This window comes from Lissotriton vulgaris, chromosome 7 (assembly GCF_964263255.1).
Source record: "Lissotriton vulgaris chromosome 7, aLisVul1.2, whole genome shotgun sequence".
Taxonomy (NCBI): Eukaryota; Metazoa; Chordata; class Amphibia; order Caudata; family Salamandridae; genus Lissotriton; species Lissotriton vulgaris.
Window position 1 is genome coordinate 1,379,117,557 of NC_141695.1, and position 21,239 is coordinate 1,379,138,795.

At 41.0% G+C, this 21,239-nt stretch overlaps 1 protein-coding gene across 2 annotated transcripts in view; it reads left to right on the forward strand.

Annotated features, from left to right (window-relative positions):
• DOC2A (double C2 domain alpha) overlaps window positions 1-21,239 on the forward strand; it is a 1,262,769-nt gene that overhangs the window by 968,507 nt on the left and 273,023 nt on the right. The window lies entirely within an intron of this gene.

A 21,239-nucleotide genomic window follows, 5' to 3' on the forward strand; every position in this document is an offset into this window, starting at 1 on the left:
CAAGCGAAGCCTAAAAACATATCTTGAATGGAAGGCAATCGATGTGGCTTAGACAGTTTGTGACCTACAGGAACCAGAGCTAGTGGAAGGGGGGGATAGATGCGTGTCAATATAGCTATTAGTAAACCAAACAAGGGGACCCAATAGGTACGCGTAGGACTTTGGGTAGCTAATTATTCCAAAAGACAATGGTCCTATGCAGAAAAGAATTGGTCAAGGAGTTATTTATAGACTTCAGTCAGTACTATAAAGATAATTCACATACCCAGCCGGGCATGGAATATTTATTAGATTGATATTCAATTATTCAAAAAACAAAACACACAATTACAGAGGGTCACAAGCCTGTATCCGACAAGAGTGAAAAAGAATTGTATAGGGAAGGGTAGGAAAATAGGAGAGATAAGAATATTATCAGGCAATAACTTTGGAGCCAATAATGGCTTGCATCTTATTACATAATATTGCAAGCTCAAAACAACAGTGACCACATACAATAAACACAATGATCAAATTGTAGCACTGTGTGAGAAAGTCGAAGTTTCGATCCCAGCTCCTACATGAAAGGGATCATCATCAGGACTAATCAATAAAATTGCCTGTGTGATAACATTAAAGCCTGTTGAAATAAGGGAAAGAGAAAACATAAGATCGCGACTCAGAAGAATCACTGAAGGAATAAAGTTTCAAAATATGTCTAAAATGCTTAGCAACACTCCGTAGTTGACAAATTAATTGTGACTAGGCCTATGAAAACATTGGTGCATGGTGGAATTGGTACACTGAAGTGCTTGTCGTGACAATAACGGTGGACCGACGCAAACAGTGGCAACAGGGCAATGGAAGTTGGATCATGGAAGCTTAAGTGCTATACAGTGTTGGCGGTGATTGTGATAAGTGTCAATGAAAGTGGAGAGAACAGGCAGTGCGGCTCATTAAAAACTCGCGGTGACGTGCTGAAGTGTCCCGATATTGGTGAGCAACCATAACAATTATTGACGGGGCTGGCCAGAATTAGTACGGGTGCCATTGAGGAGCAGGGATAACGTGTCAAGGGAGAGGCCGGTGAAACCGCGTAGTGAGCTGGTTCGGCGCCGGTGTCAAAACGTTCTAAGGTGCTAACCTTGATCAGACTCCGAGTGAGTCAAGATTGTTCAAGGGCTTGGTTGGCATCAGGGTGCGGGTTGAAAGGATACCTGCAGAAGATATTGACACAACCGGGGACATTAATAAGAGCATTTAACCACGGATGACAGGTTAAAGCATTTAGTTCGGGCAGTAAATGGAAAGCGGGTTAATTTCACAAACCTTAGAGTCAAGTTGGTGGTTGTATAACCACCCCAGAGCCCTGAGGGATTCTCTCCCATATTCTCAATTTTTGAGAATTAGGAGAAACTGCTCCTCTAAGCAGGATTATTTCAGAGAAGCGGCAACCCTAACTATAAAACTTAAAGACAGCGACGGCTCGTGGAGGGAGTTACGGTGGGGCAGGAGGGTGGGGAGGGGGAGGGGCAGGGTGGAGGTTGCTAAAAACCGGCATATGGATAATTGCAGGTAAGTAAACAATTTAATTAATAAAACGAATTTCGTAGCTCGCACTGCATTGCATTTTGCGATGCAAGGCGCACTACGAAATTCGTTTTATTAATTAAATTGTTTACTTACCTGCAATTATCCATATGCCGGTTTTTAGCAACCTCCACCCTGCCCCTCCCCCTCCCCACCCTCCTGCCCCACCGTAACTCCCTCCACGAGCCGTCGCTGCTTAAAGATCGGGGTTACCCAAAGAGAATTGTAAAAAATGCATTGAAACAGGCATGGTTCTGCCCCAGAGAAACTCTACTAACCCCCAAACCTAAGACTGAGCAAGAGAAAATAGCTTGTGTAACCAATTTCTCTCCAGTGTCCAATAAACTACGTAAAGCAATTTTGCATCATTGGCCAATCATCAATGCAGGTATTCTTAACATTGACAGGCCGCTTTCTGCTTTAAAAAAAAGTAAGAACCTCAAGGACCACTTGGTTAGAGCAGCCCTGCCCTCGCCTACCCAATCTACCACTCTAGAATCTGCCTGGGGTCTGTCCCCCATTGTAGGCCATTTCAAATGTGGTGGTTGTAATGTTTGTATATTTGCCATTGAGGGTAAAACTGTGACATTTAACAATATTACAGTCAATTCGAATACATTTTCTAACTGCAATACTTGTAACGTGATTTATTTAATACACTGTCCGTGCAAGAAGGTCTATATAGGCCAAACGACACAAAAGATAAAGACAAGAATCTGCCAGCACAGAAGTCGTATAAGATGCAGAACACCAAATGCACCACTGGTGGACCACTTTACAGAAGCCAACCACAGTGAGGATGACATTCGCTGGACAGTGTTGAAGGCATTGAAATTGCCACCAAGAGGTGGAAATATGTCACAATTATTGAACAAAGAAGAACTCAAATGTATCATTCTTTTTAACTCCATAAGAAATGGGCTAAACAGAACAGATGACTGGACGTCCCTCTTATGAAGCATTAACTGCCAGAACTTTCAATGCCCTAAGCGATCCTGAACCGCGTGCTATACAATAGATAAATTTGTCTTAAGAAACAAAACAGTTGGGTTAAACCAAAAAGACATTATCTTATTGAAAAATGCGTGTACAATTAATGATTATGCCTCTTCTTGATTGTATATATGTAAATATGTAATGAAAATATGAGAATACTGTCATGTAATTCACGTCCAAATTGAGGACAATATCACTAAATTAACCTTAATAATCACGACTTAGGAACCGTTATCACGAGTCCACCATGGTCCGTCCCCCACCATGGTTCCATGCACCACCCCCTCACTGCTCCAAGATGGCCGCCGCCATATCGAGCCCCACTATCCTACCCTCGCTGTTAATGCACCCGTCCCAACATGGCTGCTTAAAACACGCTCAACGTCGGTATCGGCTGCCCGAGGTATCACCAGCCATTAAGCTGCCCCGTGGACACGATCGGCTCCACTGAGACTTCCCTTAAGGTAAGAGGCAACCCTACCCTTGTCAGCCTCTCCTAACACTCAATTATCTCTGCCAATTGAGCTAACGTAGTCCCATCTGTCACAACCCTTTCGCAGCTCTATTTCCAGAGTTCAACCGCCACCGTTGCGGATTCCGAAGCAACTCTCCGTGCCCTGGTTGAGGAACATCCCGGAGCACGAAACGCCACATTGCTGGCTTTCACAACCACCAACTTGACTCTAAGGTTTGTGAAATTAACCCGCTTTCCATTCACTGCCCGAACTAAATGCTTTAACCTGTCATCCGTGGTTAAATCTTCTTATTAATGTCCCCGGTTGTGTCAATATCTTCTGCAGGTATCCTTTCAACCCGCACCCTGATGCCAACCAAGCCCTTGAACAATCTTAACTCACTCGGAGTCTGATCAAGGTTAGCACCTAGAACGTTTTCACACCGGCGCCGAACCGGCTCACTACGCGGTTTCACCGGCGTCTCCCTTGACACGTTATCCCTGCTCCTCAACGGCACCCGTACTAATTCTGGCCAGCCCCGTCAATAATTGTTATGGTCGCTCACCAATATCGGGACACTTCAGCACGTCACCGCAAGTTTTTATTGAGCCGCACTGCCTGTTCTCCCCACTTTCATTGACACTTATCACAATCACCGCCAACACTGTATAGCACTTAAGCTTCCATGATCCAACTTCCATTGCCCTGTTACCACTGTTTGCGTCGGTCCACCGTTATTGTCACGACAAGCACTTCAGTGTACCAATTCCACCATGCACCAATGTTTTCATAGGCCTAGTCACAATTAATTTATCAACTATGGAGTGTTGCTAAGCATTTTAGACATGTTTGAAACATTATTCCTTCAGTGATTCTTCTGAGTCACGATCTTATGTTTTGTCTTTCCCTTATTTCAACAGGCTTAAATGTTATCACACAGGCAATTTTATTGATTAGTCCTGATGATGATCCCTTTCATGTAGGAGCTGGGATCGAAACGTCGACTTTCTCACACAGTGCTACAATTTGACCATTGTGTTTATTGTATGTGGTCACTGTTGTTTTGAGCTTGCAATATTATGTAATAAGATGCAAGCCATTATCGGCTCCAAAGTTATTGCCTGATAATTTTCTTATCTCTCCTATTTTCCTACCCTTTCCTATACAATTATTTTTCCCTCTTGTCGGGTACAGGCTGTGCCCCTCTGTAATTGTGTGTTTTATTTTTTGAATAATTGAATATCAATCTAATAAATATTCCATGCCCGGCTGGGTATGTGAATTATCTTTATAGTACTGACTGAAGTCTATAAATAACTCCTTGACCAATTCTTTTCTGCATAGGACCATTGTCTTTTGGAATAAATGTCAATATAGCTAGGCTCTTTTTACCACTGTCTGTCAAGGGTAGTAGTACTCCTTGGGATGCACCCACATCACTTCAGAGTGTACACCCCAGATCTTCGAATTATGTTTCTGTGGTAATTCTTGGTTATACCTGCATTGCGTTGGTTAACACATTTCGGACTGTCTTTTAAGGTGTCTATGAATTCCTGAAGTTGCACCTTCACCGCATGCCCTTAGAGTGTGCCGTAGAGACCCTCCACTAAGGTGTATGAAGGTTGCATGTCCTGAGGTTCCTGTGAATTCCCTAGGGTCATGCATTCGCGGCTTTTGACGCCATATACTCTCTACTGAGGTGACACTTGTAATCCCTGTGTCCTGGCCCGCCACTTCTGGGTGAGCTTCATCAAGCCACCACTGTGGCACCTCTTGTATACTTTAAGTTCTACCTCGCCCCCACCTTGATGATAACTATGACATAACAGAAAGAGTATTTCTAAAGTACACATCACACAGAAGGGTATCTTGGCGCTGAATAACAGATGTTTATTGTTCCCCAACTGGATCATTTTACCGACCTCGGAAGGATGAAAGGCAGAGTGGACCCGCCAGGATTTGAACCTGTAACCATGAGGTCAAACACAGGGCCCTACAGTGGACGCATTAGTCCACTAAGCCACCAGACCTGTTGTGCATACCCAAAAGCACCTGTCTCTCCCACATGCATTCTCTATATATCCTGCTTAAGCACAAATACATGTTTACTATGGCACTATTCAGACAATCTGGGAACCCCACAAAAGATATTTAAAACATTTTCCCATACAACCTGTATAAAAAAAAAAACGGAGTCGTCTCTGGGCCTTCCACATTGTTTCGTAAGAGTGGGAAAGCTATGTAGTGCCATAACATACAATCTCTCACACGTGTGCTCATTCACACTGTATTCACGTTCGTTTATACGCACAAATTCACACCTCTCTCGCGTAGTATTGTTTCTCATGCACATTCATAGCTGGGCTGGCACAGACTAATCCAGCATATACTTTTCCACATCTCGCACATCCCTACCGCACTTGTGCGCGCCTCACACACACTTTCATATCAAACGCCCCGGCACACGTGTGTTCACGAGGAGGGGGCACGCACAGTTCGAGTGTTGTGTTCTGAAGCCTCGCAGGGAGGTGACGTGAGGGTGCAGTTTATTATTAAGACAATGAGGGGCGGAGACAGAGAAGCAACAAGATGTCGCTGTGGGGAAAGTGACCTAGATTTCTATAACGCGTGGGTGGGAGCATGGGTTCCTCTCTTTGTCTCGGGAGAGAGCGAGGTGCCTCGTGCAGTCGCACATCTAAGACATCTCTCATATAGTCACGTTACCAGGATGCATCTCAGACACCCGAGCACTCTCACAGACATGGCTAATGCTGCCACTTATGGATCTGTCTTTTTTCCAGGTTTATATATCGTGAACTCCACCCGAAGGTTATATGTATGTGTGTGTATGTATATACACACACACACACACACATATATATATATATATATATATATATATATATATATATATATATATATATATATATATATATATATATATATATATATATATATATATATATATATATTCGAACAGGTTACTCCTTCCACTTCCACCAGAGAGCCCCGGCGGCGAAGAAAGAGATACGAACCACTTCTGGATTCAGGCAAGATGTTTATTAAAGCCAAACAGCAGTCGACAGATGACGCGTTTCGGGCTCAGGCGCCCTTGTTCACATAAAGGCTGTGTGTGATTGAAACCATTTTTAAATAAAATGCCCTTCCCACCGAGGTCACATGTTCAGAGAACAAAACAATGGACATAGCAAAAAGACTGATTGATTTATAATTCATCAGTGTATTTGGGCTGTCCCATCAGGGCGTAATTCATTTCTATAAAGCCTTGACGCTGTAATTCCAAATATATACATTAGAGAATTCATTTGCAATATTATGGCGTAATAGCAGTTGAAAATGAAATTATAATTAAAATAATTTCAAAAACACATATTGCATTTATAGCGTTATGCCAACATTCCTGGTTAAATCCACATTGCATTTATAGCATTATGCCAACATTCCTGGTTAAATCCACATACACTAAAAAAGTGCAATGATACAATTTCGACTGCTTAAATGCATGTTGTTATACTCTGAGTTGTGACCTCCGTGAAAAAACAGGGGGGGGGAATATATACAAGGCTAAGTGCATGAAGAAGCTGCATTGTTAGATTTCTCTACAAAACATAAATACCCAGTGTAAATAATAAATTGCGTGTTAAATGTGTAAAACCTAGTAGAAAGATACCTTCGTATCTTACACCATCACCTCGACTGATGCGAGACATGATACAGTGTCTCTACCCTAGTGACAAAAAGTGAGGTGAAAAATAACTGGTCATCATAATTCATGTATCCAAGGACAAATTATGTCTCTATTTTGGTTATGAATATGACTATCTGAACACTTTCAATAAATCGGATGATGTTAACACGATTTACACAAGAAATAAATTCAAATTCAAATTCAAATGATGTACAGTATGTATCTTATTTCATAAAGGGCTGCTAACAGAATGCTGAATTACAAGCACGTGTACATGTCTTCGGTGTTGTTCAGACCATTAGGGCACTTGCTATCGAAGTTTAGGATAAATTTAGTCTCTAATCTCCTTAGCGAGGCTTCTCGGTTACCCCCTCTCCGTGGTTTGGGGACTGCTGATACCACATAATATTTCAAACAAGTTAAGTTGTTATTATGAACTTGCTTGAAGTGGCGTGCCACTGGGTAATTAGGATCACTATGTAGGATGGCACGGAGATGTTGGAGTATTCTCTCATGTACCTGTAACTTCGTGCTCCCGATGTAATTCAGCCCACAAGTACAGGTAAGAACATATACTGCAAACTCGGTTTTGCAGTTATAGTTACCTACTATCTTATGTGGTATAGGGCTGAATGGGGTGTTGTATTCTGTGGTGTTAATCCCAAACTTACACGCCCGGCACGAGGAGCATTTGAAAAAACCATCTCTAGGTTTTAGCCAATTGGAGTATATATATATACACACACACACAAGGACCCATTCTGTTTTTTTCGGCATGACGAGATTCAGGGCACAAGATCTGAAAAGAGAAAGGGGGTGATTAACTAAGTTAGGCAGTATGCAAGCGAGATTCATGGCGCGTGACATCACACGTGGCATTACAGGCAATGACATCATAAGAAGTGACACCAGACCAGATCTTAAGATTTCACACATATGTTTAACAGGCCTATCATGGGTACATTCCAGCGTATTACAACATTTAACAAATTAGATTTTGCATCAGGGTTGTGCCCAAAAAGTGACAAACCGCAACGTAAAATCTGGGCCTTAACTTATACCTTTATTTTCTAAGACCCTGGCACAAAGAAATGGGCAGCAAGGATACACGTGCATGTATATCTATTCTGCTTAATTGTGGTGGGCAAAATCACAACCTCCTCAACAGAGTAAAAGCCTTACTAATGGAACTGCTTGCAACGCCATTTCACCCGTCTTTCCAGCACCGCATCAAAAGTAGGTTTCTGCTATTGTCCGTACTTAAGGAGACTCAAAGACTTCCAGAAAAACACTCCACATAAATGAAAGTTGCTGCCCAGGGGTACAGAGCCACAGCCAAGTACATTCGCACCAACACTGTCAAGTAGAAGATGCGTTAGAGACCACACTGGATCAGGAATTTGAACAAGACCCTGCCTGAACGTGGACATGTCCGATGGTGCAAGTACCAAAGTAAAACTTGAGAAAGGTGCAAACGTGCATCGATTTGCATGTATCTAACCCACCTATGGAGATGGAGCAACAGCCGTGGCCTCATCTCAGCGTAAAACTAGCTGTATCCACAGGCATCAGAGTTCAACAATAAACACAAATTCATCGTAACATGTGTGCATTCACAGGGAACACACTCATGTCAATTGTAAAGTTGAAAATAACTTCAGGACAAAACACATAGGATCTCATTAAGTTCATTGTGGCAACTCTTAATTATACGTCACCAGATGACACAACATGACCACTGGATGAGGATCAATTAAAAAAGATAAAAACATTAATATATTTTATTTTAAAAATATGAAGAACGATTGAGGGTGATGCCAGAGATTTCCCCCTCAGAAAGCATGGCATTGACTGACCTACAACAGAAAAAGCCAAACATGTGATTAGAAACACTAAGGAGCAACTCTCTGGATGATTTAATAGAAGTAAAGAAAATATTGGGCAACAAGAAGAGGACTGGAAAGAAGGTAGGTAGGCCCCAGGATAAGTGACATTAAAAGCAGGGTTTTGATTGGTGCGACTTTCAGTTCTGCACAGAACATACTATACCAGAGCCTGTTTTAAGGCCATAGGGTGTTTGCTTGAATACACGAGGCCTAAGCAGAACGTTTTTTCAAACATGGTGGCAGTACCCCATAATAGCTAAATACTGGTTGAAAACTAGGAAACTCCATAACAAAATTAACGGAAACCAAGACCGGTTAAGGTGCCAGAATAATGCTACTGTGAATAATCAATCGATCAATCAATTTTATTATTTGCTTTTTTTAAACGATAGCAATGCACTAAGAGTTGAAATTTGTGAAAAGAGCCAGTTTTCCCAGTTTATGGTTGTAACAGGCAACTGTTTCACAAAGGCAGTAACCAATTGACCTTTGGTAGCATAAAATCATTTCGAAATTGCGTCCCGGGTGTGCAAACCTCAAGCCTTCCTAAGTGTGGCAGTAATATGTTTTTAAGATCACACCTGAAAGCGGGCAGCAGTAGAGACATCAGCTAGAGATTCGAGATTTATTTGCAAAAGCAGCAGCTGCTGTATTTTCTCTACTTTTGGAATATTTCACCAATGTCTAATAGGCAGTGTAGTATTAAGTACTTAATCTTGAGTTCCTAGAGGACTGGATGTTTGACACAATAGACCACTTGATTACTCATATAGCTAGGAAGAGTTGGAAAACTATAAACTCTTAAAATGGAGATAGTAAGATCTGTACATTTTAAAATAAGCTTACAATTTTTTGTTGACATTCTTTTAAAGCAGCCATGGGTTAGAACTTGCTCCCAAATCTTGCTCATATTTTACCTTTTGTAGGTCTGATTCTGAGGATGTATATCAATGAAACAGCAGGTCCATGAACCCAATTATTTTTTCAGCTGAGGTTTCAGCGATCCAGGCTCGGCTGATTTTGCAGACCATCAAGATGGTTATCTACCTTTGTCTAGACTCAAATTATCACAGACACTACTGTGCTTAATATTGGTAGCTCATGGCTGCAGGCCATCACAGTAAAGTCTAAATAAAAATCACAGTTAGTCATTCTTAATTTATTTCTTCATCCCTCGTCGAAACGGAACATTTCAAAGTAATAATCTTTTTTCTAACAGGCAATTTCAGTCTCGGTTTAATGGAAAACAATGCTATAACACCTTGGGAAGAATACGAAGACATGCCTTGTAATATACTAGATGCCTCCATTATATAGACATTCGCGAAACAAGAAAACGACCAACAAAGGCTGGCGACGAAAGTGACTCAACTAACACAAAGGGCCAATACAATCATTAACTTATCAGACATCGTTCTTGACCAAGCAGAGCAACAACTTTTAGCACTGGGGCTCACATACTACCCGGAGAATAATTTTGACTATCCCCAAAGAAGGGCTGATATTTACAAATTTATCAGAAAGCTAAAACTGCGAAAATTCCACCAACTAAGACAAAATAAAACATCTACACAAGTATCAGGAGAGGCTTGGCCAAGCAATGTGACAACACTGGCAGCTTCAGATGTCTGCCAACTCCTCAACCTTCATGCTCTACAAAATGATGAATCAGGTGCAATCAGAGCCTACCCAGTCTCTTAAGGAATTACAACGAATAAACATTACTGCCCCCATAAACACAGGATTTAAACCCAAATCTACATTTGTACCCATCATGCCCAGGGATTCTATCGATACCTTCAATGAACTGATAACGGCAGAAGTAAAAAAAAATGAATTTTAAAATCCAAACTGACAACAAGAATCGAAACTCACATCAGCATAAATACCATCAATTGCTCCAAAAACTTCAGGACAATGATTCAGTAGTTGTCCAGAACTTGGACAAAGGTGGCAACGTGGTCATTTGGCCAAAAAAGCAATATATGGAGGAAGACATGACACAACTGAGTGACCGCAACGGCTATAGGTTAAGCAATAAACAAATCTCAATACAGTAGTACAAAATGAACTGTTTGTCAAACTCCTGGCCTGGAAAAGTGCGGGACTTATCAACCAGGACGAATACAGGTCTCTTAAAAAAGATTATTCCGATCAACCTCGTAATCTACTTTATACCAAAAGTTCATAAAGCTATCTGAAGACCCCCTGGAAGGCCAATAATTTCTGTGAAACAGAGCCTACTTGAAAATGTGTCTGTCTTCATTGACTCCTTTCTACAAGACCTGGTGAAAGCCCTACCGTCGTGTATACAGGATACTACCGACTTTTTAAAACAAATTGATGACTTGCAATGGCAAGATGACTATCTTCTAATGTCATTAGTTGTATCCAACCTGTATACATCAATACATCACAATGACACAATTAGGAATTGGAAATTTTTTAGGCACCAGACCAATTGAATTTCATCTACATAATAAGATGCTTTTCAATCTGGCAAAGTTCTGCCTAGAGAACAATTATTTTCTGTTCTAACAACGTCTATGAACAAACAACGGATGTAGCGATGGGGGCGAGCTTCTCGCCGAGCTACGCCTGCCTCCAAATTGAGAGGCGGGAGGAGATGATTTAACTACCACATATGCAGACACTATGGCAGATCATGTTATAAAATGGGTTCCTTACATCGATGATCTGTTTTTGGTTTGGCGGGGAGACAGGCAGAGTGCAGAGGAATTTGTAACAAATATAAACAGCAATGATATAAATCTGCACTTCACCCATACCATAAGTGATAGCTCTGTCTGTTTTTTGGATGTAGAAGTATAGGTGGCCGAAGGTAGTTTACAACAAAGTTACATCGTAAACCGGCCGCAGGAAACACCATACTTCACTCCAACAGTTTCCACGTGAGACATACAATCTGCAGTATACCTTATGGAGAAATGCTCAGGATATACACAATTTGCAGCATTGAGAAAGATCTGACAGATGCACAGGAAGAATGCAAATTCGGCATCCTGGCCAGAAGCCACTCAGAGAACATAATTGACAAGGCTATACGACTTACTAGAGCACTATCTAGAAATGACCTGCTGTTTAAACCATTACGCAGCAAGGCCAAACAAACCAACAGTGCAAGGCAAGGCAGTAGCAATCCTAGGCTACTCTTGACATTTAATAAGCAGAAAGATAGCCTGAGTAGAATAATCAAGAAAAATTGGCACCTAGAACTAAGCGTTCCGGTGTTGGGGGATAAACCCCCACAAACACCTACAATAACATTCAGGAAGGCCCCAAGTACCAGCGACTTCTTGGTCAGCAGTAGCCCAGAGATTAAAACAGGCTCTAGTTGGCTGTCAGGTCGCAAAGGATTTGTGAGGTGCACCTCATGTAGAGTATGCAAATTTGGCATCAGTAAGACCTCCTACTGTACACCATTTAGGAACAAGCCCATCATAATCAACAAGTTACTAACCTGCAAAACCGAATTTGCCATGTACGTGCTGGAGTGCTCTTGTGGAGTGCTGTACATGGGCAGCACGAAACTGCAAGTCCATAAGAGAATTCTCCAGCACCTAAGGGCCATATCTAACTTGGATGTAACCTATCCGGGTGCCCGCCACTTCAAAGAGGTCCACAATAATGATTTGGACCACCTAAAATGTTATGCTCTGGACGCAGTCCCGCAATTAAGACAAGGTGGCAACAGGGAGGCAACTCTAAGGAGGTTAGAAATCAGGTACATCTTGGAGCTAGATAGTAAAAGCGCACAGGAGCTCATCACCACCGAAGACTTGTACACTTGGCTGTAGTTCTGCCTTGACCAATATAGCCATTGCACTATCTAAGAAACATATCTGCAATGACAGATGCACTATTAAGGTATATATAGTCCTAATATGCTGTACTCATTTATCCCTGAAGAAAACCCTTCTCTTTTTGTAAAAATGTTTTACATTGGACTACAATTAGCATTTATCGCACTTACTCACTTTATTTGTGTTTATTCTTTCGTAGGAGCATAATTTAACGCAGATCAACACTTAAATAACACTTTCACTTTGCACAAATGTATGCACTTTACAAGCAGCAGGGCATATGCCCACATGGCAGTATTCTCTTTTGCACATGGATTTAAGAATGGTCCTTGCAATTGATTTTAACATTCTTTTAGCATTATATTATATAATCTAAATATCTAATTAACCAAGTACATATAGGTATTTAACAGCAATGTTGAAGCATTGGGGTATTTTAACTGGTTTTATGTACTTGCATTATACTTTTAGAATGTTATTAATTATGTGTGTAAATATCTATTGCATTTATACAGAAAAAAAGGTATTTTGCACACGGTTCTTAAAGTCAGGAACATTTCTTTCAAATGTGAAATTGTGCTGCATTTTTGTATTGTGAAGTCGGAATTCAGACGGGTAGTCTTTTTTCCATAGTTATCTTGCAGTTGGCACTGTAAAATGTGGGGAGGAAATGATAGCACATGATGTTATCATGGCCTTCAGAGGCTGAAACGCATCATGGCGGCACAGCGCACTAATTAAATAAAACAACTTGCACAAAGAAAGTGGAGTCCGTTCAGTTTTTGGTTCCAGGTTGTAAGGAATCTGTGGAGAAAAGGATTGTTTGTAATCTATCTATCTATCTATCTATCTATCTATCTATCTATCTATCTATCTATCTATCTATCTATCTATCTATCTATCTATCTGTCTATCTGTCTATCTATCTATCTGTCTATCTGTCTATCTGTCTGTCTGTCTGTCTGTCTGTCTGTCTGTCTGTCTGTCTATCTATCTATATGTATATATGTGTGTGTATAACTAAATATATATATATATATATATATATATATATTTACACACACACACACATATATATATATATATATATACATCGCAAATGTCCAAAGCTTTTGACAGGGAACACCTTAGCATGCCCAGGAAGAAGGGGCCGCAGTGCCTTGAAACGCGTCGGCGAAAATAAATCAAAAGGTGAATCATGGCGAGCTGAAGTATGCCGGATGGCTGGGGTGATGTTGTGTGCCCTGTCAAAAGCTTTGGACATTTGCGATATATATATATATATATATATATATATATATATATATATATATATATATATATGTGTGTGTGTTGAAGTGCGACGAAGGGGACGCCTCAGCTTCATGGGCCGGGGCCTGCGCCGCGACGTCGCCGCTAAAATATTGCAAACGAAAATAACTCCAATTCCACTAAGTGATAAACAGGCCACACCACTCAAACGTTCAATGAAGGCTGGTTTAATTCATAACAAGAGATTATGGCAGTTAGAATGCATTACGCGTTTTGACCTCCACTGGGTCTTAATCATATGCAAAATCACGGGTCAGTTTCTCTGTGTTTTTACTGTTTTAAGTAGTAAACAACAAAATAGGACTTGTGTGTAGACTTGATTTAAATAAAGTTCATAATTTTTGAAAGAAAAAAATGATTGCTCTTGTTCATGTAGGATTAAAATCATCTTTACAATCACAGTACTCTAATGTTATTCTGTGCTAATGCGTTTGGTATTTACAATATATGAGTCTCTGCTATTGATCCCAATTTCATACTTCAAAACGGAACTTCATAGTCCACAATGCTTTGTAGGTGTATTACTGCATCCTTGAGTTCACAGAGGTATGGCCAATATCTTTAAAAAATGATGAACTTTATTTCAAGTCATAAAGCTTTATTCGAACATAAAACATGTCCATAAAAGCACATACAGTTACATAGGCAAACATTTCATTGATTAAAAAGAGAAAAAAGAACGCATAGTAACTTAATTATCCAGTGCGGGATGGAATAAATAATTAAAATCAGAATTTAAAAACACATACTTTTCCTAGCACCAATGGCCTTGAGTAGGAAGGTAGCTGTAAAAAAGCAAATGTCCGGATGATGCATATTAAAAAGCAGTTTCATAGATTCAGAAATTGTTCTTACTCCAAATCTTTTCAAGATGGGTTTTAGATAGATTTTCCGTAATCCACTGTACAGTTGGCAAGTAAAGAGAAAGTGCATGGTGCTCTGTTCTGTCTTGCAATCACAAGCACAAGGGCCAATAGGGTGTGTTTTAACACCAGGGCATGCAACCAGATGATGTACTATTCCCATCCTCATTCTGGTGAGTACAAACTGGTGCGAAACTCTAGTCACCTGAGTTAGATAAGGATGAAGTCCAGTAAACTCATTCAAGTTATTATACAGTTTACAGGTAGATAGTTTTGATTCTTCCAAAACACGCCTCTCTATACAGAAATTCAAAAACGTATTTTTCAAAAATGATTTGGAATTATCAGAAGCACAATACCGATCATTAATCACATTGTATCCAAAGACTTTTTGAAAATTGACAATGTTATATTTAATCCAAGGGATCTTCAGGTGCTGGTCCAAGGAGAGGCAATCCTCAATAATGGCTCTATTCAGTGAGGTGCCTTCATTTAGCCAAACGGAGCGCCACAATAATAGGGGTCTTAGCATAATTAAATCATTCAGAAAATGGGTACCTGTTTCCCTATAAACCAAGATGTTGGAGGTCGATTTGGGTAAGCACAGGAGCCTTTTCAAGAAGTTATTCTCCTCTACCTGTAGGCACCCAGCAGATGTCACACCCCAGACTCCAGCCCCATAAAGGGCCGCCGATAGACATTTAGATTGAAAAATATTAAGCATATCAGCTATGCGTCTATTCCCCAGCTTCTTGGCAAATACAAAAACCCCATTGGCACTTCTAATCATCTTAGTTTTAACTGCTTTGTGTTCGATATCCCAGCTACCATTTTTAGAAAAGTTGATCCCCAGATAGCAGAAGTTATCTACTTTTAAAACCTGTTCACCATCTATAAAATAATGAGAGTTAACTTTCGTTTTGGCTCGACCGGGACCACACTCCATCACATAGGTTTTTGACCTATTGATCACCAGTTTCCTGTTTTTGATAAACTCAACAAACCTATCCATCAATCGTTGGAGACCCAGAGGGGTCCTGGACAGCAGCACAGCATCGTCCGCATAGAGTAACACCGGGATGTTAAGGTTGTTAACTCTAGGGACATCTGCAGTAACTGTCTGCAGGACGGAATCCACCTCATTAATGAAGAGAGTAAAAAGCAGGGGTGCTAAAACACACCCCTGCCTGATACCCCTCCCGATCCTGAACTTACTTGTACATTCCCCTTTCGGGCCATACCGAACACTAGTGCTAAGCTTTTCATACAGGCGTGCCAAGAAATATACTATACAATCCGGGGCTCCCATATCTATCAGTTTAGCCCACAATAGGGCGTGGTCTACCATATCGAAAGCACTGCTTAGGCCAGCAAAACATAAATATAGTGACCTTTTTTGGCCTGGGTATATTTCCCGACCAAAAGTTCTAAAGTTAAGCACTGCTCGATTGTGCCACGTCCCACAATTCTCACTTAACAAATGAGATCTACACCTTCTGAACTTGCTGCTTACTATAGCTATTAAAACAATCGCCTCAAGCTGCAAAAATCATAACAATATCTTGCACCACACATGATGGGGATGGGTATGCCACGTTAGGCATGCCTACAACATTATACATAATTATCATTTCAACTCCTGCTCTGGTGGAACCCTATGGAACAGCTTACACCTATATCTGGAAAACATCAAACCCATAAAAAGAGTTGATTTGGGTTAGCGTGCAATCCTATTCATTCTAAACAGATATTACTTCTTCTCAATTAAGTGTGTATACCTTCTTTCTTTTTATATTCTTGTCTCTTTCTCACTCTTATTTCTCTATAACATACTGTATTTTTCTTTGGTTTAGTTATTTGATTTGATTTGGAAGAGCCTGTGATGTTTATTATTATTATTATTATTATTATTATTATGTTAAATGCTTCTCTGTATATTAGGTCATGTACTGTTTCTTTTTTCTTCTTTCATGTTTATACCTCAATAAAAATATTTAGAACTTAAAAAAAGAAATTTTCTATGTTTAATTTGTGTAGAAACCGCACTGCTATCTAACATGTTATTTTTGGTTGCAATTGTAATTTGCAATTTTGTTTTATCATTTTAGTCAGTTTAAATGAAAAGATGTTAGAATAGACTCTTAAAATAGAAATTAAATTTAAAAGTCAGTTTTATTGAGTAAAATTTTGTGCTAATATCAGCTTAATGCATGGGCTGCTATAACTGACGGTGGCTCTTGAATGAAAGTGTTGCCCCTGTTGATTCTCAGTGCCATTGTTTTGTTAAGGCTACTTTAGGCAGCTAAATTATGACACCATCACAAGACACCCGGGAGCGTATTACAAAAAGAGCCCTGGGGTGTAATCAGTGTGTGCTCCCGCATCTTCTGCTCTAGTGTACTTTGGTGTTATATAATGGGCTAAAAGTGCTTGTGTGGTCCCTTCCATATAATGGATCATGCGGCTGCACATTTTGCGCTGGTGCGATCATGAGGGTGCAGTCTCTCTTTTGCATGCAGGGGTAGCTCCATGCACAGGAGTAAACACTTTGCTTTTGCATTTGTGATGTATTACAAATGTATTGTTTAAGAGAAACAGTGGTCAGGGAGGCATAGCCGGTCCTCTAGCAGCCTTGGCTGAAAGTAATTAAGGAAGGAATTAAATCAATATACACAGATTACTTGTAGGGGTCCAGAGCGGACGCAATTATTTAAATGCACCGACACATGGAGCAATTTAAGTATAGCAGCAAATGTATTATCTCCATAAACTTGCTATGTCATGTATTGACTTTGTGACATATTGTGCTCACAGAGGTGTTAAAAAGTGCGTGTAGTGAAGGTGTATAAGTGACATATTAAAAAGAACATCGTATTTGTACAACAATATCGTTTGTCAAAACTCCACAAATGAATGAACTAGGTAATGGAGTTTTTTGTTGGGACAGTCGACGGCGTTTCGATCTCAGGTTAGCAAGATCATCTTCAGGACAAGGGCCTGTGAGCACTTACGATCTATTGGGAGAAGAGAGTAATTGTTATGGTCCTGGGTCTGTGCTGAGGACACATGCATATAAACATTAAATTAATCATGAAGTGCAGTGCTAGGTGAAACACTTCCGGGGGCTGGGTCAAGAAGACACACACTATTATTGGTGGTGCTCTGGCTGAAGTGCTAATTATCAGGGGAAGTTAAGCGCTTCGGAGGGGCTGGGTCATGCCGGAATCAGACATGGATAGGTAGAATTCTATTTATCTCATGTGAATTCGCTAATAGGTTTACTATGCATTGGCTACTAGTACATCGTTGTGTGAATACAAACGATAATCATACTGAAATGATGGACTAATATTCGTTTTATGTGGATTAGACAGCGAAGTGGCTATACATTGGATACTATTACAGCGTGAGTGAACAGACGTGGTTATCGCAGTAGAGAGCCCTGCGTAGTGATCATACATGGATTGGTGGATTACTAATTATCTCATCTGAATTAACCAGGTTACTATACATTAAACCTCACAAGAAAAGCGGATTTGCTCTAATTGATCAGCATATCATTCAATTTCTCTTTGCCTATACATAAGCAATATCATACATCTTAGTTATCGAGTGCAGCTCTGGTGTACAATGCTTATCCACTTCAAGCATTAACTTTAGACAGTCTGCCCACCAATGGTGAAGCAGCGTGTCTATCCAAATAAATCACCAGTACCAGCGCACATCTAGTTCAGTCTCTATAATCCTTGCGCACCAAAATTCCAATCCAAGGATTTTTTTCTCCTTCCTCCGCACAATCACTCCTTTTCAATCCAATGGAGCCTCGTAGTGTGGACAGACTTAAGACTTTATTTCATTAAAATCAAGTGCTTCACAGCCGACGCGCGTTTCGCCCCCTAAGGGCTTCCTCAAGGCAGATTTTCAATATGATCAACACAGCATAGTCAGTATCTAAGTATTCGATAATCCTTTTAGTAACTTTGTCTTCCCTTAAATAAAGCCAGCCAAATGTCACAGACAATATCCATTTATTTCTGTACCGGAGCCATGATAAGTCCCATCGAGAAACGCCGGCCTTTAGTCCTGCGCGTACTTTCGCGGACGAGTTTCCTCCGGCTGCGAAAGTACGCGCAGGACTAAACCCTGGCGTTTCTCGATGGGACTTATCATGGCTCCGGTACAGAAATAAAAGAACCGTGAGGTTCCAGACCTATCACAGTGAAAGACTTTGCAATGCTTTTTTTCCAACAAAATTCCACCAGTTGGTTCAATCATATATGAAATTCCCACGTTTTTAAATGAGTAAAATGTGTTTCTTGTTTCTTTCTATATGTAAAATCCCCTTGGTACTGAACTTAGTAGCTAATTTTGTATGATTTCCTTTGTTGTTTTAAATGTGTTAAATGCATAAATGTTTACCTATGTATTAATCTCTCCATGGTACTGACTTATGTACTTTCCTTAATAGAAAATTTGCTCGTGATTAATTTCGTAAGCATTCTAATCATGCCATAATTTAATTCCCTAGTGCCTAGCTCCACTTCATCTAACTCCTCAGTGGCACTTATTAGACTCTCTCGCCGTTAGACCAATGTGGGCTACACACAGTACAGCGGTTTCTACCTCCATGCAGTGACTAGAATGCTGACCCCTCAATCGAAATGTGGTACTACACATCACCACGCCAATTGCCGCGTAGCGCATGCGCAGTCCAGCGCGCAGCCCCCATTTACATGAGCAAACGCCACCGGCTGATTAGGATTAACTCCCACACGGACCCAGAACACGCTGGTCCCTCGCCGCCGCCTATCTACAGACATTGCCAAGTAAGTTGTTTTGCCACGCACTGGGCAACATCCTACCATTTGGGCCATGGTTTTTAACCTAGTGCCCCCTTTCATTAGGTAATCCCGCGACCATCGCTGTCGCGAGTCAATATATCCCGGTACCGCTACTGCGCATCTGTGCAGTGTGAACTCTATCCCCAACAGGACTCGGAACATGCAGGTCCTCCTATACTGCTCTATAACCCCCTCGAAGTAAGTTACTACCTTCTTTGGGCACTCCACTCACTCACCTCCCGGTCCACACACCCTAACAGGCCCTTTTTTCCACAGAGAACTCAGCGCTTTTCATGGACGCGTGCAGCGCAGTTTAACTTTGTTCCATCGACCCCTCCTGTGGCAATTAACTCTGCCTCTACAGGATAATCGGATTAGTTTGTACCTCCACTTACGGGGAACCTTGTTAAGCACCGCCAGGCTAACTTGTACACTACACCTCCAGGGCCTAATCTAGTCAATGCTCAGGGCCCTCCGCTGCGAATATCACGCCCGAGTCTTCTCTTGTTCAACTCTTGCTGTACTAGTAGCCAATAAATAATAATCCACTGTTCAAGCATGAATTTTGGTTCAAATCGCACAACGCTATACTAGTAGGCAATGTGTAGTAACCCGGTTAATTCACATGAGATAATTAGTAATCCACCAATCCATGTATGATTACTGCTCAGGGCTCTTTACTGTGATAACCATGCCTGTTTACTCACACTGTAATAGTATCCAATGTATAGCCACTTTGCTGTCTAATCCACATGAGACGAATATTAGTCCATCATTTCAGTATGATTATCGGTTGTACTCACACAACGATGTACTAGTAGCCAATGTGTAGTAAACTTATTAGCGAATTCACATGAGATAAATATTCTACCTATCCATGTCTGATTCCGGCATGACCCAGCCCCTCCGAAGCGCTTAACTTCCCCTGATAATTAGCACTTCAGCCAGGGCACCACCAATAATAGTGTGTGTCTTCTTGACCAAGCCCCCGGAAGTGTTTCACCTAGCACTGCACTTCATGATCAATTTAATGTTTATATGCATGTGTCCTCAACACGGACCCAGGACCATAACAATTACTCTCTTCTCCCAATAGATTGTAAGTGCTCACAGGCCCTTGTCCTGAAGATGATCTGGCTAACCTGAGATCGAAACGCCGTCAACTGTCCCAACGAAAAACTCCATTACCTAGTTCATTCATGTGTGTAGTTTTGACAAACAATATTGTTGTACAAATGCAATCTTCTTTTTATTATGTCACTTATACACCTTCACCACACGCACTTTTTATCACCTCTGTGAGCACAACATGTCACAAAGTCAATACATGACATAGCAGGTTTATGAAGATAATAAATTTGCTGCTATACTTAAATTGCTCCTTGTGTCCATGCATTTAAATAATTGTGTCCGCTCTGGACTCCTACAAGTAATCTGTGTATATTGTTTTTATTCCTTCCTTAATTACTTTCAGCCAAGGCTGCTAGAGGACGGCTAGGCATCCATGACCACTGTTTCTCTTAAACAATATATTGCACCAAGGTCATACTACAGGGTCAACCTTGTTGGTAAAAACTGAATTAAAAATTTTGTCAAAGAGCCCATCAGGTGTCAGAATGTGCGCCACAACGAGGTGGCTCACAGTGTGCCCCATGGGCCACTATATGGCTGTGCTTTGGGTGTCCCAAGCACCTTCCACCCAGGCATCCCCTTGAAGGCAGGTGCAGTCACTCTCTGCTCTGCTACAGGAGAATCTCTGCCCCTTTTTAGGTCAAGCCGGCGCAG